General features: G+C 38.0%; 1 long non-coding RNA gene across 1 annotated transcript in view; it reads left to right on the top strand.

The window, feature by feature from the left end:
• LOC135965368 (uncharacterized) overlaps positions 1-21,012 on the top strand; it is a 45,169-nt gene extending 24,157 nt beyond the window's left edge. The window contains exon 2 of the long non-coding RNA XR_010578243.2: positions 19,909-21,012. This is a non-coding gene — a long non-coding RNA (uncharacterized lncRNA). The remainder of the gene's footprint in view (positions 1-19,908) is intronic.
• Positions 21,013-23,467: the final 2,455 nt, after the last annotated feature.

Below are 23,467 nucleotides of genomic sequence, written 5' to 3'. Positions count from 1 at the left end.
AATAATGATTAACTCATTCCTACACAGGACAACCGATAGCCATTTTGCATGGCTTTTCCTCTTAGACAAAATTCAGGGGTGCACAGGAGCAGATTCACACCTACTCTTACCAACTCTCAAGCTGATTGTGCACAACTCTTCCCAACTCCACACTTAGGCATGCCAATTTGGTGGCTTGAAATCAGCTATGGTGGATGTGTTTACATCACAGAAATTACCAAAAGCTATAGCTTAGGGCTTCTCCCTCCACAAGTACTACCCACTCTGCTACACCGAGAACCACTTGTTAAACATTTATCAGCACATCATTGCTTCTACCTTTGGGGAGTGACTCTGTCCTTTGGCCTTCCATAGAAGAAGTCCAAATCTTCTTCCACAGCAGCCCCTCAGAAATTTCAAAACAGCTCTTTGCCCGCTCTGTCCTTCTATGATAGCTTCAAAAAAACCCAGGTTTGAGTTTCAGGTTGGTCTCTTAGTTGCTGTCGAACCGTGAACAATTTAATCTCTCTAAATTTTAATTTCTATATATATGAAATAGAGATGGTAAAAACAATATCTTACCTCTGGGGTGGATGTGAACCTTAAATGAGACAGTGGGCATAAGATATACTGTCTAACCTACAGAAAGCTCTCAATTAACTTTATTATTAGAAAGATTATTGTTATTGATCATAACACTGAAACACTTACAGTTATCCAGGACTTCCAGCCAATGGATTATGCTTGCCAGGGTCTTGGCAAGAGCAGAGACTTGGTTACAAGGGAGTTGTAACACAAGAGACTTGGTTACAGAGAGTTTAATGCCCAGACCATGTGCAGAACAGCGAGAATAGTTGAATAATTAAGGAAACTGGTAAGGTATGTTGAGACACCCAGGAGCTACCAACAGCAAGCAACTGTGACCACTCCAAGGTCTAAAGGCACAAGGAAAATGAGCAATAATGCCAAGAGTGACACCCCATGGGAGCTGGAGCATAGATAAGGGATCATAACGACTCTCACACATGAGACCCAGCAGGAAGAGAACAGGGACCTCTCCATCTCCTTCTACCTGCCCTCAAATCTCTTGGCAGTACCCGTAGCAGCCAGAAGCAAGAAGCCAGAGGCTACAAGGTCCTGGATAGCATGGTTCCATCCATAGATATCACCTAATGGGACACAAAACAGGATAGTGCAAAGAGAGTGGATTGGGGAGAAGGAAGTGCAAATGAAGAACAATCAACATTTGAATTTTCAATCTTTCATTCAATTCATTGAATCCACTTTTGGCATCTTTTTCTTGTAGAAGCTCCAGACTAAGAAACCATGCAAAAATTTAACTTGAATTTAAATTCCAGGAAATGGGTTTGGTCCTTGAGATTAATTATTCTTTAGATTGTCTATGGTGCATTTACAAAAACCTAGACCTGGGATTTGCAGAGTGCCTATCATCCTGCACATTGAGGATTGCCCGTACCCCAGGAAGAAAGGTCTTGTGTTGCCGACTGATTCAAGTCGTTCCATTCATCAGCCTTATCCAGTGCTTGCCTTCATTTTATTTCCTTTCTCTTTGAAACTGTGCCTCTTAGTAAATGTCATTGCTATTGTCCATTCATGTGTGTTTCATATTTTAAGGGTCTTTAATTGTTTCATTCTAACAGCATTCCCCTCCCTTTTAAACTACCTTGGAAGTCTGTTTTAAAAAAATCTACAGGACCTGAAATATATTAAAGACTTCAGAGTTTCTCATACAATTTTTTCATCTTTTTTTTTTTTAAGAGGCATTTTGTAGCTCAGGGAGAGTCACTTTAAAAATCTCATTCCACTGAGATACCACATGCCCCTGTTTGTTCAGAAGTCTTGACTGACAGGAACTGCTTTGCCACTCACCTGTGTCTGTCTAAACCTGCCAGATTCCAAGAGGTCATTGACTCTTTTCATAACTCCCTGTTTATGCAAAGTTCTGTGTCATTCACACAGTTAATAAAGGTGGTGTCATTTAGCCTTTAAAAGCTATTTCCAGGGATCATTTCTTACAATAATGAAAGAGTCAAATAAATCCCAATGACCTGAGCAGACAGATTCTTGAGCCAGTCAAACTTCTATATTTTTGATGTCCATGTTGACGTGTCTGTCTACAGAAAAAGGACAGAGGTAATGCCATCTCCCACAAGTGCTCATGTTTATACCACAGATTGATTTCTGTCCAACCCATTTTCATTCACTTTTCTATTATAAGTAAGTCTAACTCAGGTAATGTACATGAGTTAAGTAAAACAGGTATAAGAAAGCATACTTTGGCACACATAGATGCTCTAGGCCTATATCTGTTTCTTACATTTAATAGACATGTTGGTGTAATACATATTTTACTGTCTTATTCTATATTAAGAAAAACAATATTGTGAGTGTGATGACAAATGGAAACAGAGACCCGTATTTGGGGGTATGGAAAACTGGGGAGCATATATCGCATCTAGAGGGATGCCCGACTGCTTTGGTCCAGCGCACTGATGCTACATGGGAAGGAGGGTGTGGCTGGTGTTGTCAAATCTTCTCACTCTCAAAAAAACAAACAACAAAAACAAAAACAAACAAAAAACAAAAAAAGAAACACAGAATATTAGCTTTTTATATAAAAATTTCGAAAGTTTAGATTTTGGCAACAATTTTGCAAAAGTTAAAAAGCACTTTTTAGACCAAATCTGATACTTGTTAAAGCTAGATATTACTGACTGGCCACGAGTTAGGAGCTGCTAAACTCAGTGAGACCCAAATGCAAGGCATCTGGGCAGTTGGACATGGAGTAAGGAGAGGGAATGTTTGCTCTGATTAATTTTCTTCTACAATAATAACAATACAGAAATTGTGGAATGTTCTAGAAGCCACCAAGAAAGTACTCAACTTCTTTCAGGGCATTCCTGGATCCTAATCACCTTCTTCTCTACTTCTCAGAGTCACCTCTTCCCCACGCACAGACACTCTTACACACACACACGCACACACACGCTGGTTACCTAAGGATGCCTTTCCTTGACGTCCAGTCTGTGTTTAGAAAACTTAGCTTCCTGCTTGGGCATTATGCTATTAGAACTTGAAAATATTTCCATAACGATATTCCTGTTTCACTAAATCCTAATTTATCCTTGATTCAAAGTCATTTAAAGTCAGTTAGCCATATGAAACCTCTGGCTCCTATGATCTGTATACATACCCAGGTGCCTCTTTGCTAGTTGTATAAAGTTGATTGCTGATTTGTAAGCACTCACTTGGATCTCATTGAGAACAGCATCATGTCTACTAAACACTAGGGAAAATCTTAGGATTGTGCAATTCCTAGGGTTGGCCTGGGGTAAGAAAACCCATCTAAATGATTGTTTATCATTGTGTGGATAAAGGCTCCTCAAACAAGGGATCAGCATAGAAAATTAAGTATGCCAGAACAGTGGTTCCCAATCTATTTGGCACCAGGGACCGATTTCATGGAAGACCGTTTCTCCATGGACTTGGGGCAGGGGGATGGTTTTGAGATGAAATTGTTCCACCTCAGATCACCAGGCATTAGCTTCTCATAAGGAGCACGCAACCTAGAACCCTTGCATGCACAATTCACAATATGTTTCTAGCTCCTATGAGAATCTAATACCATCGCTGATCTGACAGAGGCGGAGCTCAGGGGGTGATGCTCGCTTGCTCACCACTCATGTTCTGCTGTGTGGCCCAGTTCCTAACAGGCCGCAGATCAGTACCAGTGGCATTAGGTACAGGACTGTGGTGGATGTTGGGGACAGCTGTGACAGAAGAGATCCTTTAAGGGATTTCAGAGCAGCCTAGTGGTTCCTGCTCCTAAAAGGGATACTTCACAGTGTTGTGGTATCTGAAAGCCTTAAGGAAACAAGACAATTCTGAAGTCACAAGACAATTCCCAGAGCAAGGGAAGAAGGAGCCCTTCCAGAGGCAATCCTGAGGTTAGCTCCCTCTCCCAGCCAACCTCTAGCTTGTGACCTCATTGCCATCCTCTACTTCCTCTTTCTTTGCCTCTGCACTGTTTGACTGGGGTTGCCATAATTCTGATGTGGCCTGCTGGCTGGATTAAGATCTTCTGGCTTTCTGAGATGGTCTGCATCCTGTTTGCTACATCTGTATCCCTAAGCTACTCATGTCAGTGTTTCCAATCAAAATGTATTAACTTTGAACCCTTGGATCCTGGACTCTACTTTGCTAAAAGGATGCTGGCCTTGACTCTGCATGGAGCCAATTTCCCGCCCCCTCCAAGAGCATCTACCTCATGGAAGGATATACAAGTTCCTTCCTCTGACAACAACCCTTCTTGCCAGATGCTGTGCCTTGGAAACGCAGTCATATTTAAGAATGGACATTGCCCCATCGTTTGCACTAACTTAAGCTGACTGACTACTTGTGCACAGGACATACCAGAGTCAGAGCACTGGAATTATTATTTTATGTCTTTTCTTCTAGCTTAAAAAATATATTTTTAAAAACTGGTTTCATAATGGACAGAAAGTATTACGTTATTGACCTGAAAATAAAAAAAGCAAATGCTTATTAAGGCGTGTTGGTCACTATGTGTTAGAGGACAGGAATTCCTGGTGATGCAATCGGCTTCATCCAGCAACTGAGTACAGAAAACCTTTTCATATGTGCTAAGCTGCAGTAAAGCCTCCGTGCAAACAGTCAGCTCTGACTGTGGATCCCAGCTTCTCTGCTGAGGTTCAGATCCCTCAGGACAGCATTTCCTGATGTAGTCAGTCACTCAATTCTGTATCCAGGCACTCACATTGATGAAATGCAAGCAAATAAAATGGTTTATGAGGAACGATTGCTACCAGGTCTTGGTAGTCCTGAGGGTCAATAAAAATGTCACTTGAGGAAAAGAATCTTCAGCATAAAAATTAATTATCTGTTAAATCATGGTAGTGAGAGTAGCTTTTTCTATTGGGTGATGAATTTTTATGCATGGTCTGACATGTATGAGTTTGACATATTACACAATTGGTATGACAAAAACAGAGAATGCACAGTGAGAAGCCCATGTGAAGGTGACTGTGAGAGGATTTGACTGCATCTGAGAGGCAATTCACTCTCTTGAGCAACTCAACTCCGATGTCTACTAAATGGAATTACTCCTATACACAGGAGTAGTTGCTGGAATTACTCCTAAGCGTATTACAACCATGGCCCACCACTTATTTAATAAGAAAATCATAATTAGTATGAATGTTTAAATATCTTCAGTATAGGCAAATGTTTGGTTTATAAAAGTCAGGTCAATAAAACGACACTACTCCTTTATATATTTTATCATAAATAATAATTGCTTGTGGAGTATCTAAGGTACAGTCAGGAAAACTGAAATTACTCTAGGTGTATCAAACAGAAGGAATTTAATAGAGGGACTTGACAGAAATGTGGAGGAGCAAGGAACCCATAGAGGGGATGGTGAGGCAACCCACATGTTAATAACAGCAATTAACCTCTAAGGTTAGCAGGAGGAAATGCTGTTACCAGGGCCAGAATTTGTAAGCTACAGCCATGGTGAGGTCTTCCCAGTGGATTAAATCATAGAGGAGACAACCATTGCCAGGGATGTAATCTGAAGCACAGACAGAGGGGGAGAAGTACCCTGGCTTCTTCCATCTCTCACCCTCCAGCCTTCCAACAGAGCATCTCTTTGCCTAAATCTACAAGAAACCCAGGGAGAAAAGCAGCCTTAGAAATGCAGTTTCCAGAGCAGGACATGGGAATTATTACTAACTGGCAAATGACTAGGACATTGGTGTCTCAGAAGACAAGTATATTTGTATATTTGCCCTAGATAATTAACCTATCTCTTAAGTATACTTTGACGAGTGAATTTTAGCTCCATTTTTATTATTCTGATTTAAAATGAATGAAGGAAAATCACAATCAGGCTGTGATGTGTTTGCCAATAATTTGCTCTATGAGATATCTAGTTAGGTCTCTCTGTACCCACATATCTTCATTTTTCCTTAAATGTTCTTTGCTGTCTACCTCCTTCTATCTTTTATTTTAGCCTTGGGATTATCCACTAAACAGGAATAATGATTTCATTCATTTTTATAACCTAATCCCTCAGAGGGTGAGACAAGCTGGAAGGTGAGGGAGTACATGTTGGTAACTATTTTAGACATGCAAATTTTATAAGTTCAAATATCTTACTCAGTACTAGGACATGAGTAGGGAAATGCCTGGTTCAATGATATAAACACAGCAAACATTAGCCCAGAATGTAGTAGGAGAAATGCAAGCAAAAGAAGTATTTCAGAAGCATCCTGATTTTTAGATGCTAGAATTTTCTTTCATCTGAATTGCTGATGTCCATCACAGTTTTAGCAACTTTTTACTTGCTGCCATGGGGATCTGTTCTCTGCAATCCAAAATGCAGAATGACTTGATTCTGAAACATATTGAGTGCAATCTGCTTCTAAACCTGCAAGGCATATCTAAAATAATGTGCATGTTTTATTGAACCGATACTGCCATAGTGTCTATTATTTGCCTGCATTATTCCAAGGACTTAATAAATATTATCACATTTTAGTTTTTCAAGCTATGGAAGGTACAGATATGAGAACAGGTCGTGTGCACTGGTCTATTATGTCTCATCATTTTGCAAATGAGGAAACTGGAACAGAGACATTAAGTAATAGTCCTACAGTTATAAAGTTAGCAGTTGGTAGAGCCAGGATTTGAACCCAGGTGGTCTAGTTCTAAAGTCTGTGTTCTTAACCACTAAGCTACACTATTCTTTTCCATATGGCAGCCTCAGGTTAGACCTATTGCATGAAGGCTCACAGCTCTATTAGTGATCATTCTAGCAAACAAGGTGGAAGCTGCCTGGTCTTGCATGATTTGGCCTCAGAAGTTACCTAGTGTAACTTGCATTGTAATCTCTTGGTCAAAGCGGTGATGAACCCACTCAAAACTAGGAGTGTGGGAAGAGTGTCAAAGCGTCAAAGAATTTGCAGCCATGCTTGAATCCATCACACTGGGCAAAATACCAGAAGCAATAACCACAATATACGATACCCAGAATGGTGTGTTGGTTTTTATTTGCTGAAATGACCTTATGGTTTCCTATATTTGGTCCTCATTTATCTACAGCAGGAAATGGAAGGAAATAGAGTCTTTCCTTTAGGCAGTTCTCTGTTCCAACTTGTATTCTTCTAACGCCTCCCTTAACTCTGACAACATTCTAAATGGCATCGGACAAGACTTCCACGGACTCAAGTTTCATTGATGTAGTTGTACCCAAACAGAAAATGTTCTGTTGCCTATATTCAAAACACATTGCTAAGCCAATTTTCTCTAAATTCTCCTGAATTTCCTCCCCTGGGAGGATTTTACAACTGCCAAGTTTGAATATTAAACCTTTAGGTACTTTTGAGTAATACTCAGCAGAGAGAAAAGAAAAAAAAAATATTTTAATAAAGTGATGTTGGGGAGAGATAGAGAGAGAGAGAGTGTGCGTGTATGTGTGTGTGACTCTCAGATAAAATGTAGGTATTTCTATTTTAACTTAACTATAAACTACTGAACTAATTTAGCTCAATCTTTTGAATACAAGGTCAATTTATGAGGCCAGTGACTATCAAAAAATTTAAGCTGAAAAATAATGGGAAAACCACTCAACTCACCAAAATTCTGTTTTTCATTAAAATCTGAGTTTGTGACTAATGTGGCTTTGTAAAAAATAGCTCTGGTGAATGCTACTATTAATGTACTCAATGACATTTCTTTATGATGTTTTCCCAATGGAGCAATTTGATTGGTATAGAGAAAAATTTCGAAAGAAGGTTTCCTTCTGTGTCATGATCTAAGACACGAATTTCACATGCAGACAAACAAATATTGGAGTGATCAGGCTGGTTGGTCTGTTGGGTCGTTATGGCCAAGGTTAATTCTAATTACATGACTGGCTGCAAATTTGTCCTTTCCTCTCCCACCAATGCAGCAGCAGACAAAAGATGGCTGTTGGAACACAACAGTTAACAGTAACATTCTCTGCCACAACCTCTAAATGTGCAGACAAAAATGGTAAAGGAGCTAGCAATTAAAATTATTTTTATTAATTAAGGATGGGTCAACATGAAATCAAATCACCCAATTAGTTCAGCAAGAACTTGAATAAACCCAGTCATCAGGAATATCCTACATGGAATATCTGAATGACAGATGGAGTTGAAGGAGTTGACTTAATTAGAAAGCTTTTTCAGCCTTCCTAGGGCAACTGAACTTCTTTTAAAGTCTACATGCTTCCTATCTTCAATGGGAAGCAATGTGCACTTGGAAGGTATGAGGGCAATCCAGTGACTATGTGAAGTATCTTCTTTATAAATCCTAACAAATGGAAGAGAGAAGATTAGAATATATAATACAAGAAAATGTTACCTGAATAAAAGCAATTTGAACTAGCCAATTTATTGAATGTGTTTTATAATGTGTTCTGGAACAAATGAATACGTGACAGCAAACACAGATATGTCTTACAAAAATTGCAACTTCAAAGATCATGAGAATTTTCTTAGGAATACAAGTAGAAAAAGAAAATTGAGTATAAGGATAAAAATCAAGCTGGCCATAGACTTAGCTACAGTAACATCTATTACTAGTGGTAATATAGCAATATCCTCAAGTTATTTGGGATGGAGGTGGGTAGGTAAGGTAAGGGTTCATGTAAAAATTCTAAACTAAGTCAAGAGGGCACACTTATTTGATGCCAACTGAATTATATGCAAACATTCAAAAATTATAGCTTTTATGATTAAATTGCTTAATATTTTAAATCACTTAGTGTGTGGCATATAGAAAGCATTATGTAACTGCTAGTTAATTCATTAAATAAGAAAAAAATGAATTTCATGAAGTCCATAAGCTCTTCATAATAAAATCTGCCTTAACAAGGGAAGCCCTGATAAGGCTACAAATGTGTGCGCTAAACCTATTTACATACAGAATTAAAATTAAATCAATGTGGGGCCAGGCACAGTGGCTCACACCTATAATCCCAGCACTTTGGGAGGCTGATGTAGGGGATGCTTGAGCTCAGGAGTTTGAGACCATCCTGGGCAACAAAAATGCAAAAATAATAATAGAGCAACAGGATATCAGGAAGTAAGGGGGCAGAGATGGGAAGATGTGTCAGTGTACTGATTTCTCCACTTTAGTATGGAGAATGAATGAATAGATTATATCTAAAGTAGACGAATCATGAAATAGAGCTTCCTCTTATTCATGTGTTCATCTAGTGTTTTTGAAGACCACTATGTGCCAGGCACTGTTTTAAGTGGTATGGATGTAACTATGGTAATTCTTCATTTTATATCATTGGTAGGTTCTTAGAAACAGTGACTTTGAGCCAAATGAGGTACGGCAGGTTCTCTGATAACATGGTTCCTTTCAAAGTCATTTTATTATAATTTTATGAGAAAAAAATGTTTTTCTTATACCTCTCTTCACTTACGATTGCAGTTTCCAAGAACCTATTGACATGGTAAGTAAGGAAGGACTTTGTGTACAAACAAGGCATACAAGATCCCTGCTCCCTCACACTTTATCCTCTAGTAGAAAGAGACTAGCTAATGCAACTAGATAAGATAAAAAGAAATGGATGGACAGGTAAATGAAAGACTCTCAAACGTAAGTGGGATAATATATGACAAATGTCATTTCCAACTAGTAATAATAGATAATTCAGTAAATGTGATGGGAAATTGGCAAACAAAAATAAATTTCAGATGAGTCACAGATTTAAAAATAAATGATTAATCCATTAAAATAGTGTGAGAAAGCGTTGGTAAATGTATAATCTTGGAGAACGAAAATACCTTTTAATTTAAGGCAGAAAGCACAGAAATCACAAAGCTAGAGATGAGTACATTTAATTACATCAACATTTAAATTTTTTGTACAAAAAGTATATAATAAGATCATAAGACAGTCAATAGACGGAAAAATATTTATAACACATTTCTGAGACAGGACACATTTCTTTAATAGATAAAATTCCTGTAAAAATAATTTTGAAAAGTAGATGTTATAATGGTAATGTAATTCTTTTTGTTTGCTTGCTTTTTAAGTCAATGAGGAAAAGGCAAACAAGCCAGAAAAATGGGCAACGAATCTGGTAAAAGCAAACTGAAATACAATGGCTAGTAAGTAGAAGGTAAGATTTTCAGCCTCATTCATAATAAAAAGAAATGCAAGTTGAAATAAGGCAGAATTGTTACCTTATCATTTTACTAACATTTGATGGCGCCCAGAGCTGAAATGAATTCCATTGAGGATAGAGTAAATCAGTACATACTTTTGTGAAATGCAATTCATGTACAATCTTAAATTTTTTTAATGTACATTTTCTGACCAGAAAATCTTTTGTTAAAAATGTCCCCTCTGCATATATTGGTAAAATTGTTTATAAATGTATTAATTAAAACATTCTTATAAGAGCAGAAAGAAAAAAAAACTGGAAATAGCTAAATGTCCATCAGGAGGAGAAATTAAATTATGGCAATAATCCTGCCCTTAGAAACAATGAAGTGGATATGTATGAATAGATCTCCAAGATTGATTGATTGATTGATTGATTGATTGATTGATTTGAGACGGAGCCTTGCTCTGTCACCAGGCTGGAGTGCAGTGGCACAATTTCAGCTTGCTGCGACCTCCGCCTCCAGGGTTCAAGCGATTCCTCTGCCTCAGCCTCCCGAGTAGCTGAGATTACAGGCGTGCGCCACCATGACCAGCTAAGTTTTTGTGTTTTAGTAGAGATGGGGTTTCACCATGTTGGCCAGGATGGTCTCATTCTCTTGACCTCATGATCTACTCGCCTCAGCCTCCCAAAGTGCTGGGATTACAGGCGTGAGCCACTGCACCTGGCCGAGATATATTTATTTTTAAAAAAATCGAAAACCTAGGAAGATGTGGATATTAGTGACTGTGATGTCAGACATTTTTGCAAAGGTTTATACACAAATATACACACATGTGTACATCTGTGCAAGTGCCTTGATTCTCGTGTTTAAATATGCATGTTAGCCCTGTTTACCTTTAGAAAAAAAGTCTTTTATTAGTATTTATTATTTTATTTTAATTTTATATATTTTGGCACTTTTTAAAATTTTTAACGTGTATATCATTTTTTAAGTTAACAGAGGTCATCTGGGTAAGAGAACTATGGGTCATTATATTTTTCTTTCTTTACTTTTCTCTATGAAAAATACTTTGGCTAACTATAGTTACTCACACCTGTAATCCCAGCATTTTGGGAAGCTGAGGCAGGAGGATTGTTTGAGTCCAGGAGTTTGAGGCTGCAGTGAGCTATGATCATGACACTGCACTCCAGCCTGGGCAACCAAGTGAGACCCTGTCTTAAAAAAAGATACTTTAAAATATTATTTAAAATAAAATATGATGTCATTATTGTTTAATTTTTAATAGTTTATAAACTTCTCATGTTAAAATGAGAGAGAATTCCCTAAAATATTCAGCTTTTTTGTAAACTGGGAGCAACATATCTGGTTTATTATGTGAGACATGTCTTGGGGGCGAAAGAAGACTAGCATTTGCCATTTATCTTGGGGGTGGGGTCCAGCTGCATTCTCCTCTTTCCCTGATGGCAGCCTGGCCCACATAGTAAGACAGTGGCCTTCTGCTCCTAGGACTCCTTCTCCAGCTCTGAACCTGCTTCTTCCAAAGCAAGGCCTTTCAAGTTGATTAAAAACAGAAATGTCAGCAAGTATTTTCTCCCATTATATAGGTAGCCCTTCCATTTTGTTGATCCTTTTTTTTTTTCTGAGCAGAAACTTAGTGGTTTGATGTAGTCCTACTTGTTTATTTTTGCTTTAGTTGCCTATGCTTCCAGTGTCATATCAAAAAAATTATTGCCAAGACCAATGTCAATGAGCTTTCCCCCTGTGTTTTCCTCTAGGAGTTTCATGGTTTCAGACCTTACATTTAAGTCCTAATCTTATGGTATATGGTATAAGAAAAGGATCCAATTTTATTCTTTAGTATGTGTATGTTTGGTTTCTCAACACCATTTATTGAAGATAATTTCCTTTTCCCATTGTTTATTCTTGGTGCCTTTGTCAAGGATCAGTCAACTATATGTGTGGGGATTTATTTCTGTGCTGTTTATTCTGTTCCATTGGTCTATGTGTCTGTTTTTATGTCAGTACCATATTGTTTTGATAACCATTGCTTTGCAATATAGTTTGAAGAGAATGTGCTGCTTCCAGCTGTGTTCTTTTTTCTCAAAATTGCTTTGGCTATCCAGGTCTTTTGTTGTTCCATACGAATGTCAAGATTTTTTTTCTATTTCTTTGAAAAATGACATTGGAATTTTGATAGATTACATTGAATATGTACATGGCTTTAGATAGTATAAACTTTTTAACAACATTAATTCTTCCAATCCATAAACACAGGATAGCTTTACATTTAATGTCGTCTTCAATTTATTTCATCAATGTTTTATAGTTTAAAGTGTACATATCTTTCACCTCCTTAGTTAAATTTCTTGCAGCATTATTCACAACAGCCAAGATATGGAAATGAACTAAACACCCATCCAGGGAAAAGTGGGTAAAGAAATTATGGTACATATAAACAATGAAATATTACTTAGCCTTTAAAAAGAAGAAGATCATGTCATTTGTGACAACATAGATGAAACTGGAGGATGTTCTGCTAAGTGAAATAAGCTAGACACATAAAGACATATAGTATATGATCTCACTAATATGTGGAACCCAAAAAAATTAAACTCATAAAAGCAGAGAGTAGAATGATGGTTTTGAGGGGATGAAGAAGGTAATGGGGAGATGTTGGTCAAAGGGTACAAACTTTCAAACATAAGAGGAACAGGTTCTGGGGATCTCATGTACTGCAGGAGTGGCGATGGGTGAGTTAATATGATAGTGGTAATCACTATACAATGTATATGTGTATCAGGTCATCATGGTGTACACCTTAAATATATTTAAACTTTGTCAGTTAAATACTACATATATAAAATATAAATAAATATTTTTAAAAACAAGAAAAATCCCAGATATGCCTGGAGGCTTTCCTATTAGGTAAACTTGGTGGAGAGACCATAGTGCTCAGAAAACAGTGTGGAGCACGGGAAGAAAAGTAACTCAGAATACAATTCTGAAAGTGTTCATTAAAGCACACTCAATGTAGAATTAATTAGTCATTCATTTTATGGTTAATCCACCTCACTTAGGTTATTTCAAAAAGTGATAGAAAGACAATCACTTTCTATGTGAACAGAAAAGCTGTTCACATTAAGTTCCTTTTGTGGCTTAACTGAAGCTAGAAGCCAAATCAGCAAAACGTGGGAATCGCCCAATTTTGATTTTTAATTACTGATTGATATGGTTTGACTCTGTGTCCTGACCCAAATAGTAAACCCCACATGTTGAGGGGGAGAGTTGGTGGGAGGTGATTGGATCGTGGAGACAGTTTCTCCCACACTGTTCTTGTGAGTGAGTGAGTTCTCGCGATACCTGGTTCTTTGACAATGTATGGTGCTTCCCCCCACAACCCCTCCTGCTGCCTTGTGAAGAATGTGCTTGCTTCTCCTTTGCCTTCCATCATGACTGTAAGTTTCCTGAGGCCTCCCCAGCCATGCAGAATTGTGAGTCAATTCAACCTCCTTTATAAATTACCCAGTCTCAGGTAGTTCTTTATAGCAGTGTAAGTCCTACACTGATGTAGGGCATTAAACAAGAGTCAATTGATCTAAAATTTAAAAGTGCTTCTTTTGTTTGCTGCTGAAAATGAAAGAGGACATGTGGGAATGTAATTCAGACATCTCCTGGTAGCTCCATAATGAAAATCACTTAAAATATATGACCGAGGTAAAATTTTGGCAAATACATCAGTACTTAAAATAGCCAAATAGTTCTAGTTCTGTCTGATTCTATGTTTGGCACTTTGGGACACTGTATTAGCTCTCTAACTAAAGTGAGGTAAATCCAAATTTGCTCTGAACTAGATAAGAACACTCAAATAATTAGAGATCTTTTCTCCCTATAACGCTTTCATGAGAAATGAACAAGTAACAAGTAGACTTGATTTCTCTTTTCCTCTTCCTCCCTCACTCCCTCCTTCCCTCCCTCTCTTCTTCCTTCCTTCCTTGATTTCTTCATTCCTTCCTTCTTTACAACAACCACTCCATAATGTCTCAAATGGTAAAACAAATATAATACAATTTCTATATTTTTCCTGCATAACAGCTGGTTCAAGATAATACTTGGCCATAAACATGTTTCTGAGGTTTTCATTATAGGAAGCTAACCAAACTTAAAATTTTGAAAAATAAATTAAATTGTATTCAGGGATATTTTATTATAATTGTGTATAAGGTACATATAAGTAAAACATAAAATTTAATTTGCATTTCACCTTTAAGTTTTAAGTTTTCACCTTTAAGTTTTAAGCTTTAAGTTTTCATGTATTTTTCATCAGCATTCATTCCTCACTATATTAAAGTAACTAACTTCCCTGGAGCTCCATCTTTTCTGCCTACTTAGTAGTTTACTTGTGTAATAAGACATTGAAACAGTAAGCTGCTGAATCAATACCAAGTCAGCAAAAGTCAACTGCAAGAAAAGCAGATCTATTGCTAACATTAATTTTTAAGGCATTTAATGAAATTATAGCTGTTTTCCCTAATGATCTTATAACTTATTCTCTACTCTGGATCAGACCAAATACTGCCCATCTGTTAGCCACTGTATACATGCAAATTGGTGTTTTAATAATGAATTATTTAAACCAAAAAAATGGCTCCCTAATAACCTAAAAATGATTAGTCTCACTTTGTAAAAAGACAGCTTACCTATTTGATATACACCTACTGACATGAGTGATCTTAAGAGACTAATTTTCAGGATATAATAGTAATTGACAATTGTGGGAATTGACAATTTGGATTCTGGAACCTAAATGAGTTCGTTTTTTGTTTTTGTTTTTTTTTCCAAGAATTTTCTCAATCTCTTTGCATTTATAAGTAGAGCATATTCCTGCTTCTGTATTTTCTATGCTATCATTTCAACTCATTTTTCACTCCTTGTAGACCATTAAGTTCTACCACATCTTACCATTTCAATCTCTTACAGCGTTCTCCTTCACCCCACGCTTCTGCTGAGTGCAAGGACTCTCTATCTCTTGCTTAAACAATTATAACAGCCTTTTAATTTATCCTTCTGCCTGTAATCTGGCTGTATTCCAAGGCATCATGCCCACTTCTACCAAAGAGATTTTTCTCAAAAGCAAAGTAAAGCCTAGGGGGAAAAGTCCAAATTCCTTTGCCCAGCAAAATATTGGCACCCCTTTCTCCTCTTCTGTGCAGTCATACTAAGCTGCTGATCATTTCTTTAATGCATCTTGATGTTTCATGCCCTTCTGCCTTTACCCCTGCTGTTCCTCCTGCCTGGAATTCCCTCCCCCACCTTGTCTATCTGCCCAACACCTGCTCAGTTTTCATGATCCAACTCAAGTGCTATGTCCTCCCAGGAAACCTTTTCTGACCTTCGGCTGCAGGTGGTAACTCTATTCTTGGTTCAATTTCTGTACCTTGTATAAACTTCTGTTTGGTTGATTTGTATACATCACCCTATTCATCTTTGTAGCTCCAGAAACTTAGCAGTGCTTGGAAAAGTAAAAGTCATTGAATGAGTAAATGAAGCAAGTGCAGCAGGAAATAGGTCTCCAAAGCCAACAGTTTTATTTCATTTGTGGCAAAGTGCCATTCAATTTAAATTCAAAGCCATTTTGATAGGCACAATCTCAGTTCAACAGAAACTCCGGTATTCATTTTGGGCTCCTCCAGAAGCTTACTGGATGACAAGAGTTCAAGTACAAGTAAGTTAGAGGGAGGTGAAGAAAACACAATTAGGGGAATGGGAAGGTGAGATAGGGAAGGGAAGGCAGCCTATGAAGGATGCATTCTTAAGCCAGTTATCACTGTGGCTGACTAAAATAGAGTCAGTTCGGATCATGCACCTCAGAATTACCCCTCCTAGAGGCAAATGGGTATTTATATGCTAACTCCCATTGGTCACTGATTGAGGGTAGCCCCTAGGAGATATTAATTCCCTAGGGCATCCGGCCAGCAGCACGTGGGCAGAATAAGCTGCACCAAGTGGGAAAAGCCCTTAGTTGGCAATCAGGTATGCTCTGGGGTGGTCAGGGCTGAGGGTGCTGTGGTAGACCTTGACATGGCAGCTACATCTGGTCTTCGGTGCTATTGAGTGGTTATTGTAAATATAAGAGGATAAAATATGATATTTCTCATAATCTCTCAGCTCACATATATCTCAGACTATTTGCTCAGTTCAATATTAATTAGGGAAAGGAGCAGAACCTTTTGTTTCCCATTAAGACAATTAGTGAAATATGTCCAGGTGAGAATATCCACTAAAAAACACTGTCAAATTGATTCTCTTGGGTTGCTATTGTCCAATTTGAGTATGTTGTAATCATAATTCTAAAGTCATTACCCTCAAACCCTTTTTGCCTTTGCCAAATTATCTCACCTGAATTAACAGGTAACCAAGATGAAAATAATTTACAATTTACAATTGCGCCCTATGGAGAGACGCACATGACTAACAGCTCAGAGATAACTATGCCAGGCTGCTAGGCTTTGTTGTGGCCCAACAAGCTGTGAAAGGTGTAGAAATATGCAAATCAGTAGATGATGAATGCCTAGGTATTAATTAGAACTTACAAATATATTATTCTTTTAAATTAAAATATATTAATTAGAACTTACAAATAGATATAAAATATTCTCCTGGAAGATTTTGTCTTGTAAAGAAGCAATGACCATACAGAAATTCTCAAGCAAAGCCAATATATAAACTCTTTGTTGATTTTGTTGAAGTTCTCTAGATAACTTCAACTATTTAATGAACTATTTGGAGATACTTTCTACCTACTGATAATGCCTTCTTTTTACTTTCTTTTATGACTTGCATCACCTCCTCTGCTCTTGAATGTATTACTTACTTATTGGAGATAAATATATGTCTGGAGAAATCACTCATAAAGAAGAAGTAACTCCAACAGTTGTGTCAATAACCAAAGTTTCATTTGTCAACTGGTTATTTTTTTCTGTGATACAATCAGATCTTTTCTGAATCCGGCACTTAAAATCTTTTAAAAACTTGAGGGCACTTTGAATTAAACCAACAATTATTTTTACTTTTTAAATAAACATTTCTGACCTCAAGCAGCTTACAATCAAGGAAAGGACCTAACTATTTTATATGTACTTAGCCCCCTAGTAACTCTTAATTATTTATTTGAATAATGTTTTTGAAAATAAAAAAGATAAAATATTTCAATGTACCCAGTAAGTTAAATCAAACTTAAAAGCATTTATAAAAGTTTACTGAGATTTATCACTCTGATAGGTACTACCAATTCATACAAAGAAAGTTTAAGGAATTAAGACAATTACAAATAAATGTGGCCAGGGAAAGGAAGCTCAAGACCACTCTGAGGTAGACAAGAAATAGTGTTAAAAGTTGCGTAGATGAAGTATGGAATGGGGTTTCAGAGAAGAGAAAGAGCTGAGATCTGGCAATGTCAGGGAGGGCTTTATGGAGTGACCACAGGCCCTGTGTGCCTGGGACAGTTCTTGTTGACCCCTATTATTCCAGTGTATTCATATCTTCACATTTCACTCTCAAAAAAACCTATCTGTTTGTATGACAGATTATTGGGTCGCTTCCTTCACAAAGCAAAATGGAAAGAAACAATAGGATTGGGACCGCTATGGAAAATGGCAGTGGCCCCAAGGGTAATAAAGGACATGAGTGGAAGTCACCAGGGTGAATATGAACATCACATGCTGGAGACAGAAGAGCCTGATTTTGCTGTATTAGAAGTTTCCCTTGGGAGATAAATGAGATGAAGATACCTGGATATGGAGGAGCAACATTGGGGGGTTTCCTGAAGATCAGCTCAGACAGAAACAAGATCTTATTTTCCTATTTTTACGTCACTAGAAATGCACTTGCCCATTCATGTTATTTTCTATTAGCTTTCCATTCAAAGTCCTACACATATACAATAATTGGTGTCCTGGATTGGAAGAGAAAAGAATTTTCCAATCTGTCATCTCCATAGAAATTCTTTGTCTTTGCAGTGCTTAGGTTTCTACTCCTGTCCTCTTTCAGAGTGAACTCTGAAGAAGCTGTGTTCCGGGTTGGAAGTGATGAGCTTCCAACAGATCACTGTTAAGTTCAGATGAAGAGGAACCTCCTAGCAAATTGTTACAGATAAGACCTTAGGTCCACCTCATTGGCAAAGAATCACCTCTGCATAGCTAGCTCTGTCCCAGGATGCAGGGCAAGAAACCAGGAAACAGAAAGGTTGGGAGACTCAGGTGATTTGCTGGGAAGAAGGTTATCTTGAGAATAAGTTAATAAAGAGGAAAAGTCTCAGGCATTTCCACATTTGAGCAAACATCTTCTAGGCAATAACTGGGCTTCTACCACAAGGGCTGATTTCAAAGATCCATTTGAGGATGAAAACTCCTGGCTATCATATTGAAGAAATTGAGAACATTTGCCAGATGAGCCCAAAGGGCCATATAGTGAGGAGTTGATCAAATTTATTGTTCAGGTGAAAAGTTGAGTTCTTCTAAGTCACCCCGTTCCTACAAGTGTCGGTCATGTTTGCATTCAATTTTTTAAAGTCTCTCTTTTGACCCTAGCTTCCTCATTATTTGAATTTTTTTAAATAGCCAAATCACATATCCTCCAAAGCTACACCCCACTCTAACTCAGCTTTCTTTCCTTCTACTCCCACATCAACCCCACTAGCCTCCCTCCACTTCATTATTCTTCTATATCTACAATCTAAAAACCTCACCAAGGATCTGCAAACTCTTCATCTATTTGTTCCACACTCCTCACCATTATTTAAGACTGCAGACCGGCTTCTTCTTCTGAAAACTCCTCTCTTATGAATTCTAAGACAAATCACCATTGTCTGCTTTTTATTTTTCTGAACACTTTTTCTGTGACATCTTCTATGCACTTCCTTGGCATTTTTTTCCTCCTCAAATGGTTAAGCCTTAGCTCAGAAATCTACAACTCAATTCCCTAATCCTCCCCGTGAACTCCAGGCCAGTGCCTAATTATCACTCCAGAAGAACTCCATGAGGATATTTAACCAGAATTTTCTAGGTACTTCTAGAAAGAATCATCCCCGAGTCTCTCATCAGGCTTTTGCTCATAGTCCCCCATGTTAAGGGTCCCACTAGTTTTTGTTTTTGATTTTTTTCACCTGGGCTCCAATGACCCCTGATACCACTTCTGTGCATAGTTACAAAAGCTAGGAACTGGTTCTATTACCTACAGTCTCTCACTATACTTTCTATACTGCGCTATTATGCTCTACCAAATATGAGATTTGTTTTTGTAACTTGCATCTCCAACCTGCCATTCCTCTGTAAAAACATTTCACTTTGGAGTAGAAGCCAAGAGTCCTAAGATCCTGTAGTCCATCACTTTTCAAATCTTTCTAGGTTGGATATTCTTTTTCTACCTGGAGATCCACAACATGAGCAGATCTACTCTTTTCCTTCCTCCGTGGCTGAGAGGCCGACCTCTATAGGCTGCAGAGACAGAGAGTCTGAATATTTGATGTGCAAGCTCTGAATACTCCCCTCCTCTTGAGTATGAGAAGTATCTATGACTATTATGAGATGTTACACCTCTTATTGGGTTATGTTATAAGGTAACAGTGAAGGGATTTTTGCAGATGTAATTAAGATTCCTAATCAGTTGACTTTGAGTTAATCAAAAGACAGGTTATCCTGGGTAGGCTTAATATAATTATGTGATTCTTTTAAAACAGGGTCTAGTAGTCAGAAAGACAGTCTCCTGCTGGCTTTGATGAAAAAAGCAACCAAGAATGAGTTCCACAGCTGCAAGGAAGTGAATTCTACCAACAACCACCGGAGCATGGAAGAGAACCCTGAGGCTTATATGAAACTGCAGCCCCTGTCAAAACTGAATACAGCCTTACAAGACCCTGAGAAGAGAACTAAGTTCTTTCTGCATTCCTGACCCACAAAAACTCCAAGATAATAAAACGGGCATCAAGCCACAAAGTGTATGGTCATTTATTGCACAGCAATAGGTAACTAATACACTTGCTCTTCTGGTCAAATTAGGCCAATGAGAGTTGTCCACAGATGTTCAGAGAGTAAAAGAAAAGAAAGGTTGACATATTTATTTGCCCTGCCAGTTCCCCGGCTTCTGTCAATGGCTTGCCTTCAGCTGTGGCTTTCTCTGGGCTCTAGCAACTGGCCCTTCTGTGTTCCTGGTTTGGCTACCCAATGTAGGGCCACGATACTTCATGATCCCTTGCCACTTTCTCTCAATTCTGCCCATGGTTTTGTATAATGTTCCTTTGTTCAGCTCTTGTCAACTGCCCCTTTAGAATATGTCATCATTTCCCTACTGGGGCTCAGTCTAAAGAATAGTCTTAAAAATTTCTAGTATAGCCTTATCCCTATCCAACTCCACCTCCAAACTTGAACCACCTCTTTGTATTCCTCAAAACAACATCCTACATTTTTTTCACATGACGTCTTGGCTTTGAGTTGTTATCACTGTATAGAATTGAGAGATCATAAGCATCGTGGGGGGAAAAGCCCAAAACTCCCAAAACATGAGTCTAGTGTAAGCTATGCCATTTGCTAGCCATGTGACTTTGGAAAAATGGCCATTCTAAGCACAGTTTCTTCACTTGTAAAATAAGGGTAGTGACATTCACTAAGCAAGGTTTTTGTTCCACATTTCAGAAGTGAGTTGCTTTTCATTAAACCTGTTGAGAAACTTGCTTCTCAACTCTCTTAAAGTTCTTATCTCATATGCCATGTATTTTATATTTATTTACTTGTAAACATGTTGCATTTCTTCCATTGAATTCTAAATAAATTATGTGCAGAGATTATGTATCTTTGTATTAACTGGAACCTAATAACATAGTGCCATGGACTTTGTTGCTGCTCAATAAATATTTGTAGACTGGGTATGTAAAAGGAAATACTATAGTTGACTCTTCACAGTCTAATAAACAGAAAGTCAAAACATTTTAATATCATTGACATGGTATGCAAATGTATTGGTATACGATAATTAAATAGTATGTAGTGGATATTTAAAACAATCGTACTTGGCCAATTTGGCCTGGCTTTGGCTTTGCATATAAATTACCCCACTCCATTCATCCTTCCTATTATGTCTAATCAAATGCAAAATAGGTAAACGTTTGAATGACTAAATGCTGCTCTTTTGCTGTGACTCCCAGTTCCCATGAAAAAACTTCATGGAAGTAAAGCAATCAGAACTGGTGTTGGGTGTTGCACTAGTAACAAAGTGGTACTCATGCTAAAAAGCCAACAGGCTTCTCATGGGAGTCTTATTTTGAAGACTATAATTTTCCAGGAGCATATGTTCATTCAACCCATATTTTTGAAATCTACCAAGGGCAAAAGAAAATCACATAAGACAAACTCATCTTTCAAGACCCAGAACCAATGGCCTTAATTTGTATGTATATAGTGATACAAATTTGCAACTTTTTGTTGTCTTTACACATATCTTCTCATTTATTCTTCACAACCTCCATGAGAAGTCAACTGTTAGTCTCTACAGAGTATTCACGAGGGAGCTGAGGCTATGAGAATTTGTTACTGCCTTAGATCAGAGGTCCCCAACCCCCACGCCATGAATGGTACTGGTCCATGGCCTGTTAGAAACCCGCAGGGTCAGGCGAGGGAGCATTACTGCCTGAGCCCCGCCTCCTGTCAGATCAGCAGCGGCATTAGATTCTCATAGGAGCTCAAACCCTATTGTGAACCGCGCACGTGAGGGATCTAGGTTGCATGCTCTTTATGAGAATCTAATGCCTGATGATCTGACGTGGAACAGTTTCATCCTGAAACCATCCCCCTCAACCTGGTCTGTAGAAAAATTTTCCTTCACAAAACTGGTCCCTGGTGCCAAAATTGTTGGGGACCTCTGCTTTAGACTGACTGACCCAAGTGGTGACCTTTCTGATGAAATATCCACTGTTTAGCAATCTAATAAAAGCTGGGTGAAGAGAAGGAGAAGGAGAAGGAGGAGAAAGAGAAAGAGAAGAAAGTCATCCAAAGTCCTATCTCTTAAAACCAGGCCATATTGCAAACAGAAGGCCAAAGAATACATTTGAAGATACATAGAGTGAGTAGCAATCAGAAACTCTCTAAGTTCACACATGTTATCCATTTGACCTTCATCATGTCAGTCTGAAGCAAGCAAACATATATTTATTTACCCCAATTAACAGAAGAGATGACCATTTTAAAGTCACTCATCCATGACAGAAGAAGGAATTAGAACCAAGGTCACCAAACTACATCTTGGACTGTGATCAACACAGCTTCCAGACATAAGGTGTACATCTTAAACTGTGTGACAGTCAATGCACAAAATTCATTCTTCTTAATTTTTAAGAAGATGTAGTTGGTACTTGCTGAAAGCAATGATCCAGATTTGGCCAACTTGGCCTAGTTTCTGATATAAATCACTTCACTTCTCCCATCCTTTCTACCACGTCTAATCAAACACCAAAAAGGAAAACATTTGATTTGCCTTGGCTCCAAGTTCCTGTAAAAAAAACTTCATCCAAGTAAAGTAAGTAGGGCTGGTTATAGGTGTCACACTTGTAACAAAGCGATACGTATGCTAAAAAGCAAAGAGGGTTTCTCAGGGCAGTTGCCACAGGTTTCCATGGAATGACAATTATAAGGTAGACGGATCATGTAATGCCTGCTGTGAACTTTACAATATGTGAGGATCACTATTTTAAGGTTAATATGGATAATGTTTTGCCTAGAAAGAACAATGCTGAATGCTAATAACTACAGAATGCAATAAAATGGAATATCATGTGAGCTGAAGTGCTAAAGTAAAAGTTGCTGAAGTATGACTGTAAGCACTTAATTTCATCCACACACAATCAAATGGAAATTCCCACTATCTCTTGAGAAACTGGCAAGAAATGACTGAAATGGAATAGCAACAACCTCCTTTATGTGGAATCATTATCTGGTCATCTTTGCTTTGTTACATAACTTGTCTGTACCCTCTGATGCACTTGAATTTGCAACTTCTACTAGTCCTTTCTTAAACAACTCCCCACTCCCACCTCTGCCGCTTCCACATTTGCTGGCAGATGCACCAAATCTGATAAATTCAGCAAGAATGAATTTCACCCTCTGAACTGAAAAACTTTGAATGAACCTTTGAAGAAGGTAGAATTGACAATGGTTAGTAGCAAGTGATATTTTCAAGGCAAACAGACACTCTCCCAAAGTATTAAATAACCCAGCATTCTGAATCACAGGTGGAAGGTAGCCATTAGT

Source organism: Macaca fascicularis, chromosome 10 (genome assembly GCF_037993035.2).
Source record: "Macaca fascicularis isolate 582-1 chromosome 10, T2T-MFA8v1.1".
Lineage (NCBI taxonomy): Eukaryota > Metazoa > Chordata > Mammalia > Primates > Cercopithecidae > Macaca > Macaca fascicularis.
This window is presented reverse-complemented; position numbering and strand designations above follow the sequence as displayed.